The sequence below is a fragment of the Meleagris gallopavo genome, chromosome 1 (assembly GCF_000146605.3).
Source record: "Meleagris gallopavo isolate NT-WF06-2002-E0010 breed Aviagen turkey brand Nicholas breeding stock chromosome 1, Turkey_5.1, whole genome shotgun sequence".
NCBI classification, from domain to species: domain Eukaryota; kingdom Metazoa; phylum Chordata; class Aves; order Galliformes; family Phasianidae; genus Meleagris; species Meleagris gallopavo.
The window spans coordinates 57,593,959-57,604,908 of NC_015011.2; positions in this window are offsets into that span (position 1 = coordinate 57,593,959).

Here is a 10,950-nt window from a genome sequence, read left to right on the forward strand (position 1 = left end):
TCAGTTCCTCCTTTAAAGGTTTTTTTTTTTCTTGTGTTAAATAGTACAGAGAATTGAAACCAGTGTTTCAAAGTCACAAGCTAGCATCATAGCTGCTCATATTAAAACCAGAAGATGGAATTTAACTCTAATATTTTTCTTGGGTAATTTCTTTTCTTTCTTCATCTTCTTGAATTAATTTAATGGTGCTGAAAAGTTCTGAAATTTTTTCCTGGACTAAATTCATTACTTAAGACAATGGGAGTTGACTAGTTTACTTCAGTGGGAATTAGATCAGGCAATTTATTAAAAAGCAAGATGCAACATGAACAAGCAATAAAGCCAACTCTCCCTTCTCTGAGTGCTCCTCTACAGGCACACACATTCTCACACGCAATTTCAGCTTTGATCTCCAATCGTGAAAGTGGGTTATTCTCCAGGCTTTTTCATTCCTTGATGATCTGAGAAGGGGTTGCCAGTGTTGCTGTGGGCACCTTTCTATTGTGGACTGGATTTATATCATGAATTCTTCTCATAAGGTTAATCAAATAAGTGCCAGAGCATAACATACGCTATTTAGACCATGTTGATTGTCATTTAAGGCAGTTGTGTTCTGTGGTGTTCATAACGTTTAAATTACTCCTTTATTACATAACTGCCATGCAGATTTTTGAAGCAGGAAGCAAAACAGACTCTGTGACTGAAAATGAGCAAACAACAAGTGGAATAGATTTTTTATAATGCAGCATTTTATTAACAGTACCAAAGCGCATATTGCACATTTTCCAGTACACAACATAAATAACTACTGATGTGCTGTTATCACAAATGCAAGAGCATTTATGGATATATCTCCTGAAGTGTGCAAAGCCCCCACACCAGCTAGCTGTTTTCTGTATGCAGAGTGAAAGCCTTTTCTCTCTGCCCTCAATAATATAAGTACTTGTTTTAATTATTGATTACTGCAGATTCTCTTCCTCCTCCTGTCAAGGTCAGATCTTTGAATCTGATTTCAATGAGAAGGTAATCAGGAAAGTAGAGAAGAGGGTGCCTCAACAAAGAAGGGAAAACCTTTTGTAGTGAGCCTCAGTAGTTGAGGGATGTGAGAGCTTTCTCTTCACTTTGCCTTTGCTTGGCATAAAAGAGTAAATGCCACTTAGAGGCTGGCTATGCACTCAACCCATTCTAGGACTTCCATAGATAGAAAACTAAGTGATTTCAGAAATGAAAAATAAAAGGTGACATGAACCTAGGGAATACCATCTGCAAAAATGGAAGGTTGTCAACAAGATGGGAGAAGTTCAAGTGGTGAAGAATACACCACATTTGGCCATAAAATGCAAGAAGTGTCAGTAGTCTACCTGACATTTTCTGTCATGATACAGATAAGAAAAAAGTATTTCTTTGGATACTTCAATTTGTGGTTAGAAAACTAACAATGAACAGGGTTATGACACTGAAAGGGGAAAACCCACAGACCTTTTGTTTTGTTCCTATTTTTGTATGTGCTGGGGAGGGATGGGACTGGCTGGAATTAATTTTTATGGAGAATCTTAAGCAATCTAACTTGAAGCTATTGCCTCTTTCTACTGTTAGCACTGCTATTGAAGAGATGTATACATTGTTTTTAGAACAACCATGACTATCCACTGACTTCAAGTTCTATCTTATTTATTCTACTGATAGAGATTCAAGCAGAGTTGAATTCAGACAAGGTGTATATTTACATCGCCTTTGGTAGTTAAAATTAAGGAGAACGATCAGACATTAGTAATTTTAATGTATTTACATTTCCTCCTTCCATTACTCTACAAATCCACCTGAAAGTAGAGTTGTTCACTTCAGTGACTTTATTAATATGTAATTCTTCAGTGTCAATCTTTCAATTTTGACCTGTCTTAAGATATACTTTTCAGAAGCACTCATTGATCTAATTCTTCTCCCACTGAAGTTGACAATAGAGCTTCCATTAAGTTGACACCGAATTATGTCAACTTTAATCATTTTGAAGATGGTACCTGGTGCATCGCCTGGCCCCTCAAACAGCAATTACAATTGAGATTCTAGATTGGTAACACATTTCTCTGTCTAAAATAAATGTAAAACAGTCTTGATCCAAACCTTAACAGTAAGGGAAGTTTAAGTTTGTTTTTCTGATACTTCAAACAGTGTGCAAAACAAAATAAATATGTTGTCACTTCTAAGAGCCAGAAAGCTACCCTGTAACTATTCTGTTTGCTGCTAACGTTTGCATTCAACAAAGATAAATAGCTTGCTCTGAAAGTGATGCCTCCTATTTAATTCCATGGAAACTACAAGAGCTACAGAGAACACAGTAAAACTATATGACAGAGAAAATTCTCAGCTACAAAACACTATTTCTCAACATACTCACCACCATTAGCTATTAATTTTCACCAGCAATGAACAAGAGCCTGCATGCCACGCCCATAAAGATCAGCACAAGCAGATGTGACCCACTTTCACAATTGCCACTGCTTGAAATGCGTCACCCACCACCTCACTGTGATCACATCTACTGTGCAGTTTCCATAAACATTCAGCAAATGTCCATGAATATCAATAGTTGCCATTTTTTCCGCACGTAGGATTTCAGTGACGCACCTTTGCTTCATACCCACTTCCATGCCAGAAGACATCGTGTCAGGCTGCCCTTCTGCTGCCATCTGTCACATGGCAACAAAATGTAATGCAATATTGGTGGGAAGGTTCAACCTGTACTTTCATACCACCAACATCTGCCTCTGACACTGTGGTCCTACATCGTAGAATAGGAGGCATTACTTTCAGAACAACACTTGTAATAACTCCTGTGATGCTCCATATTTCTTCTTCCCCTCACAGTAGTCTTAATTGACTCCTTATTGATTTTCTTTCTCTTTTTCTGGCTGTGTACAGGGATGGAAATATGATGGTTTCACTTATGTAGAATATATAGCAGATTGCTGTGTGATCGATAGCAATATTACCCTAAAGATGTATTTCTACAGTATATTGTCTGACTCTGAACCATTCAATCACAAGGAGCATCAAGCAATTCTGACTGTTCCTTCATGTTCCATTAATACTCAGAATCACTGGCAATCTTTGATTTCTCCCTCATCTTTAAAATCTAGTGATCCGATATCTTTTACAAATAGCCAACTTTATTACTGCCTGGTCCTGTTACTGCTTTTTGACTATTTTAATTCTGAAATTACTTGTGTTTCCTTCATGGAGCTGTGTAGAAACACAATCAACTTTTCTGTACAGACTGGGAATTAGTTTTGCAATATGCATGTTGTGATGAGTCCATTTGGCACCCTAGTGAATAAATTAAACAGGTTTGGTTAGATGAGAACTGTTTTTGATTTATCTGCAAGCAATTTTGGAACAATTAAATGAAACAAAACAAAAATGAAAAAATTATATTTTCAGTGCTTCATTTGTGGGATAGTTTGCTTCAAAATAGAGCATTTCAGTTTTAGGTGACGTAAACTTCAGACCCAGTTCCAAATGAAACAATCTTGCTTTGAGAAGAATATAGTAAAAAAAACTTTTCAATTATCTTGATTTGCTGCTCCTTCTTCTCCCTCCCCTGTGTCTGAAACTGCTGTAGCTGTGGCATAAAGCTATAGTCTGACCTTTCCTGTTTACCACTGCATTTTTGCATTGTTCAAGTTGCATCAGAGTGGAAGACTACACTGAAAAAAGCCTCAAGAGTCAGAGTTTCCATGATGCCCTCACAGACCCTGAGTAACACTTGAGGCAAGTTTTTTGCTCTTTGAGTATGTCATTACAGAACAAATGAAATAAAGATAAAGCCTACTAGAAATTATGCTTTAAAAAAAAAAAAAAAAAGTCCTGGAAGTGTTATAAAAATTCCTGGAGTAAGTATGCACTCTACCCTAGCTACTGCAGACAGAAGGGTATGAATTCTGCTGTGCTTATTTTCTGGTTTCTGAATCTGCCTCTGGAGCATCTGTACAAGCTACTGTTAAGAGTAGGAACACTTAAAGAGATGGGAAACCAGTTCAAGTTGATATTGCGACTTCTAAAATATTTCCTCAGTAGTGAGATGTTTATAATTACCTGTTCTTTCTAGTGCATGTGAAGAGAGCTCATGGCAGCCTGACTGGAAGTAATCTTGAAGTCTCTGCACATTTGCAGGTGAAGCATATTCTGAACATAAATGAGAGATTAATCATTTGAAGACAGCTGACTGCTCTAAGCAACAGCCACTTTTCATCAACGCTTGTGATACAAATTAAAAAAAAAGACAAAAAAACAAACCACACACACTCGATATACACAACTAAATATAACATAAAAGTCCTCAAAAGCCAATCAATAAACCGCAATTAACTCTCACAGCTGGAAGCATGTTTTGCTTTGAGTGTAACCAGCAAACAGCTTGACTGTGTGATGATTATTGCAATCAGGTTATAAAGGAGAATGTTATTTAAGAGATGCTCTTTTGGAAGGTGTTCTTGTAAATGTGAGCAAATTTCAGAATTCCTTTCCTCCTTTCCAAACTGGTGCAGACCTTGGTAAAAGGCAAAGAATGAATGTAAAGTTGTTTTGTAATTCAAGTGCTGCTGTTGGGCACAGAGGTTCATTAGATCTCTTCTCTGTGCTCCCACTTGCTACTCCTGTTCAATCACTAGCCACAGAATAGCCAAGCAGACTTAGTATTTGGTCAGTTTGGCCAGGTCCCAGTCAACACTGACTGGATGCACAGCACTTGAAAGGAGGTGAATCACAGTACTTGGTGAGGGGAAAGCATAGGGGAAGAGACAAGAAGACACTCCTTGGAAGAGGAGATTTAAAAAAAGGGTTGGTATGTTTTGAGTTCTCTCATACAGTGACCTTTTCAGATACCTCAGCAGAGCTTCAGAGTGGCCTAGAATAATGAGAGCTTGTGACATGTGATCCACATGACTGGCCACCCTAATGCTGACAAACTGAAGGACAAGTTTTAATCAATTTTAAAAATGGACATGTCAACAGTATCAGGGAAATGAATTTTTTAGTGCTCCTCAAAAGTGTCCTCCTTGTCCCAGAAAATTATTCACTTCCAGACTGGTATACAAAACTCTCATTTCAGTAAGAGCTGGATTTTTAATTTTCTCCTTGCAGTTCATGGGACATGTTTTAGAAGCTGCGTAATATTTGAGAAGTGTTTTCCCTGCTGGAAATATGGTCGTATTTTAGAAAGTAACACTTATGTTGATGTTTAGTCTCCATTTCTCACAGTATCCACTTCTCTGATTGTTTTCTCTGTACATAAATACAACATTGCAAACCCCTTGTAGATAGGTGTTCATTTCATGTTACAATTTTTTACTGGTCTTCGTGTATGCATGGTGCTGTGTCTTGTTGCAGTTTTTGCCTGTGATTCAGCAACAGCTTCTAGATCACTACTTCACATACTCTGATCTTCCTCCTTTGTAACTAAGCTGGTTGAAGTTTTCCCATTTATTTTTGTATCTTTGTTATATTTGGCAAAAAAAGACAGTCTGCCAATCATTTTGCTTAATGGTTAAGCCGATCTCTGTTTTGCTAGAACTACATGATTATGGAAGAAATTTTGTACTCCCATGAGAGATGTTTTACGTTGTTTGGTTATTTTTTCAAACAATGGTCTCTTTTTCTTGGAAGACATTTACATTTTCATAACGAGCATTTTAGGATGCTGAATGTAACTTTTACTCCATTGTGCTGTTCAATTTGTACTTCACGTCTTAAAAAATATTTAGACTGTCATTAGAAGTTAGTTGAAAACAAAAACTGGTTCCTTTCTAGGTCATGTGCTCTTCCCAGTCTCTTTTGATTTTGAATTATTCATGCTGCAGGTTACAGGTTATGTATGAAATGACTGCAATTCATATGAGGAAATGTGAGGATGAAAAGTTTTATAGGGCGTCTCCAGATCGGCATATTTTTTTCCCTTAACTACAAGCCAAAGTGGAGGGATCCTCACTGTAGCTAAAAATTATTTTTTTCTCATCATTATATTTTACTTTACATATTCTAGTGGTATCTATAAACACTACAGTATAGCAAATGAGCAAGAATTTCTGGGACAATAAGTAGTATAGTGAAGAAGGTGTTGATTGACTGTTGATCCACAATATCAGGCAGGATGCATTAGGGTATATCTGAGTATTTTTCAGTGGCTACATTTCCAGGCTGTATCTGAAAAGAAGAGAGCAAAGGTCTCACTTACCCTATTCCCCTTTTTCCTTTCTCTTCCCGCATACATGGAATGAGTCTCACCTGAACAAAGTCACTGAGGAAAACAAACAGATGTAATTGAGTGAACATAGGCTTAGGTAGCTCTAAACATTGCAAAACATGATAGAGTGTCAAAGTACCATACAGTACAGAGATTCTTCACAATTAAAAGAGATTCTCCCAAGATTAGTGTAGAACAGCATATCTTGGTGTCATTCAGATGTTCTCTCCAGGCTACATTCTTGGCAGACGTTCAGTTTGGATGGTGCTTTTGTTTTTCCAACTGTATATGGACTTCTTTTGTTCTAAATTAGTCTGTTGATTGACTGCAGATGTACACTAAAACAAAGGACATTTCGGTGTACATTTTCAAGTGACTGATGATTAGCATTGGTTGGAAACTCTTCCATTGAAATGATTTGACAGACATTTGTGGTTAGAGCAAAATTGATATTTTCTGTGGAAATGCATCAATTTTACCAAAGGGGAAAAAAACAAAAAAAACCCTAAACCAACGTTTCTTTTTGTCATGTCATCTCGAAATTCATGGTTTATTTTAGGTCAGCTGGTTGATGGTTCTAAGTTGTTGCATTGTTTTAGAATACTCCTTAAGACTTGTGTTTTATGACCTCTCTCATTGCTTTGATCTCGTTTAATCAGTCTTCTTCCAGCCTCTCCTATGGCAGATAGAATGACAATAATCCAGAACTTTATGTTGTGTGCCCTTCAGAGAGAAAATATATTATAGAGGAATTGCAGATATGATCAGAGCTCATATGGTGGAAGTGAACCAGTGTCATTTGCAATTGCAACTTTGTAGGGGATTAGGATGCTTCCTCTACGAAAAATAGCTGTGGAATGCATTAACTTCCTTTTGAAAAATAGTTCTAGACAATCTTAATTTGATTGAAATCTTCTTCGGGTGCTACTTTTTGCCTTTTTTTTTAATGAAAAAAAGAAAAAGTGTTCCGAGTGTATTTTTATAAATCTTCAATAATTCCCTTAAGTCCAGTTTTAAAGTTCTTCTCCACGAGCACAAGGACTTGAAATTTAGCTTTCATTGAGAAAATAAAAGATCACTAAGTAATCACTTGCTTCAAAGAACTGTGGCTCTAAGGGAAAAAATGACACAAGAGTTTCATTGGTGACTGGCAAATATGGTATAGTGACAGTGTGGCATTCCAAAGAGTTTAAGAGCCATCAGTAGCAAATGTGATACTTGTTTTGTTGGTGATTATTTTTCTTCTATTTAGATGAATCCACAGATTCCAGGCCTTTAGGAAAAATTGGAAGCAACTTTTTCATTACTGTCTTTCTTGTTGCTCCATGGGTGCAGCTCTCTATGCACAGAGCTAACTGACTAATGTCAGCATGACCAGATGAGACAAAAAAAGATCCTTCTCTCCCTTCCTTACTTCCCAAAGAAAACATGAGTGGAAGGAAGGAAGGAAGGAAGGAAGGAAGGAAGGAAGGAAGGAATATAGAAGAAAAGAGAAAATTAGTGGAAAAGAGATCTGGGAGAAAGCTGCCAGCCTCTCCCTTGGTGGTAAATCTCCTATGGATCTGTGCTCACCTGTATTCCATAGGGGAAACAATCTCTGAATGAAAACACATTGAGAACACTGATTGTCAGGTAATGAGGCGTTGTTTAAAAACTGCAAAAATTGCAACTGTAGATCTAAGATAGGTGGCATTCTTATCTTCCCCCCAAGGTGAAATCCTTAGAATCACTATTCAGCATCCTTTTGCCTTCTCCCAGTAACATTTTTGTCTGCAAACTGCAATTTAAATGTGCTGGGATCTCATATTTGCCTTCACATTGAAAGTAGACTGAATGCAAATTTTTTTCCTTGAATATAACAATCAGTCAATGGAACTTCTTTGAAGACTATAGTGATGCATCTGGAGTCTACCAAGTGTGCTTTGGGCCAAAGAAAGGAGGGATGTTAATGGGTGAAGAAATCATATTTACTGGAAATTTTTAATCTCCAGCCAGCCAGTGCTCTGGGTAAAAGAATTCTAGTATTCATCAATTGGGGTTGGAGCTAAACTCATTTCTTATTTACCTCACAGAGAATTTTGTTACAATTTGTGCAAGAGAGAAGAGATCCTTTTGAAACATAAGCTTCTTTTTATTTTATAATAAAAAAATTGTAAACTTTTAAATTAAAAGTTTACTTTTAAAATGACCACAACAATGCACTTTATTTTTGCTTTTATATCCCTTCTCACACTTTTGCTAAAATGGCTAGCTCTGGCTCTGATTTTTGCAGCGACTTCCATCTCTATCGTTACAAATGTTCACATAAGTGAATAAGCTTCTTAATGTCCAGTTCCTCTGTGACTTGAGAATTTATCTTTAGAAAACAAAATGAAACAAAAAACAAAGCCTCCAATAAACATCCCCCAGTTGCTTAAACATCTGTCCTAGTAACATGCAACTGGAGCATGGAGGAAACAGAAGGGTCACACTAACCAAATGTAATTCTTGTAAAACAGGGACATAAGGAGATCAGATTGATAGCTGAACATATTGAGGATTTAATGTTATCCAGATACTTAAAGTCTATGCTTATACAGGCACTAATAACCTCAGACAATATCTGCAAAACCTTTCATTTGAAGAGAGAATAGAAAATCTCATGCATTCGTATCCAGTAGTTTGGCAACTCTAACTTATTAAAATTAATTTTACAATTAGACAAGACACTAGATCTGTGAATTAGTACCATAATGACAGGAACAGATGTCTTTTACTGCTGAATGAGCAACAGAAAATATCAGGAGTGCACTGTGCAATGCTGTCTCATGCTTTCTGACAGCCAACTTAAACTCCATGGAGTCAGCCTGCTCCTTAAAAAATGTACCTAATGTTTGTCTAGCCTGAGGCATACTGCAATAGTGACAGAAGGCACTCCCACTGCAAGTCCTAAATCCCCTCCACTCTCTTCCCCCAGTCTGTCGGAAACTCTGAGCAGTGTCTATTCAATCTAGCCATTCCCCTCAGGGATGTGTCAAACAGGAAATCAAAGTGTGTTCTCCAGAGATCTCTCTTGGTCCAAACCACCTAATCCCAATTAAAGAATCTTGTTGTCAAACATCATTCACTGTGTCAAGATATTACCCATATCTCACGAGAATGCATTTTTTAATGCAGTAGGTTAATGCATGGCAGACATGTAGACTTGGCTCCACAGCTCTGTGATGCCAATAAACTGGCAGGACGTTCTTAAAGGGTGGCAGGAGAGATTTGACAGATACTTTTCTGTGCTTGCAGAGAAAAGTGAAAATATGATGACTAGAGTATAAGGAGGTAGCAGTCCACAGTTTTCACTGGAGCAAATTCTTGCTACTGCTTTTCCTCTGGCACTGTGGATTTGATTAATTAGCAAGATATAGTTGGAAGGATTGAAAACTGTTGCATTACATAGGCATTCAGATCTGTCTGCACATCACTAAAAATCTGAAAAGGGATTGTTTTTAGGTAATGGTCATCTGTAGGGTGTTTGAGAAGACCTAGTGGAAGACTAGACATGTTTAGTTCTTCAGTGTTCTCCCTACAGCTCTGCAGAGTGCTATTTCTACTGCCCCATTCCTCGCAACTTCACTGCAGAAGTGGTACAAATTGCCACCAAAAGCAATGTGACCGTTTGATGCTAGGCAGCTTCTAATTGGGTCTTTCTATGGTGAGAGAGACTTGAGGAGAGGGAGAACTCATTCTCCAGCTGTTTATATAGTGACATGAATCTGTCATGGACATAGACAGTCATATAATCCAGATGTACTTTTTGTGAAAGAGCCAAGGCAAAGGCAAGATGCTTCCCACACACTCTTGAAAATGGGAGTAGTGGGATTTTTTCAGAGAGAACCCTTTGCAACAATATGACATGTGATGTTAGGCACTCTAAGTTTGTTGGCTTAAAAATCCTGTTCCCATTCTTATTTGTTGGTTCAATGTGAGCGATTTTATGTCAGAGTAATTAAATCAAATGGAAGCATTATGTTCTTCAAAGAAACAGCAGAAAGCTACATAGTATTTAAGAATCATATACTCTCATCAAACCTCCAGCTTGTTCAGGAGGGCTTTTCTGCTTCAATTCTTTCCATTTGCTTTTGTGAGTCAAGCAATTGTGTGAGTTAACAATTGCATCTACGCACACATACACACAAAAGCTTTGGATGGTGTGAGCTGAGACACTGAGTTCTCGTGGAACAATGGTATGGTTGAGACAGACGTGCGCTGGCACTGTCTTTTGAAACATTTTGCTTAAAGCTCCATGTTCTGCAGTCATCACTGCTAGCTGCCTGCATTTTAATTCCGTATGTTACAAAGTTCCAGTTCCTCTCTGGATCCTCAGTGTGGAATGGCGGCTGGAAGTTGTCTTTGTGTTCCAAGAGAGGTCTCCAAGTGTGATCTCTGGCATTGCTAAGGCACATTTGCAACCTGGATGTAGGAATTCTGCATCCTCGTGGCCCATGTACCATTATCCCTGTGGCTGAATTACACTGAACAGACAGACCATAGCAGGCAGGATAAGGAATCATATAGAATGGCCTGGATTGAAAAGGACCACAACGATCACCTAGTTTCAACCCCCGTGCTATGTGCAGCGTCACTAACCACTCGACCAGGCTGCCCAGAGCCACATCAAGCCTGGCCTTGAATGCCTTCAGGGATGGGGCATCCACAACCTCCTTGGGGCCCAATGGTTACCAACTCCCCGCGCTTTGCTC